Raw genomic sequence first — 228 nt, forward strand, 5'->3', positions numbered from 1 at the left:
TATCCATATTTCCCCGATGGAATTCGCTTATTCTCTGTCCCGCGCTCTCACGCCTAAACCGCGCGATTCGGACGAAATCCGCGTCGCCTGACATGGTGAAAGGGACTTTTGAGCCATGTATTCTCTCGGTATCTCTCTCTATTCATCTATCTATTTCTCAATCTGTTAATCTTTCTCTCTCTGACTCACTAATCACTTGTATATCTGTCTGTATCTCTTTCTCTCTGT

General features: G+C 44.3%; 1 protein-coding gene across 1 annotated transcript in view; it reads left to right on the forward strand.

Annotated features, from left to right (window-relative positions):
* The window catches only part of LOC119594360 (protein O-linked-mannose beta-1,2-N-acetylglucosaminyltransferase 1-like), a gene marked incomplete in the record, with an annotated part of 135567 nt that overhangs the window by 37235 nt on the left and 98104 nt on the right, over nt 1-228 (forward strand).

Source organism: Penaeus monodon, chromosome 33 (genome assembly GCF_015228065.2).
Source record: "Penaeus monodon isolate SGIC_2016 chromosome 33, NSTDA_Pmon_1, whole genome shotgun sequence".
In the NCBI taxonomy this organism is placed as follows: domain Eukaryota; kingdom Metazoa; phylum Arthropoda; class Malacostraca; order Decapoda; family Penaeidae; genus Penaeus; species Penaeus monodon.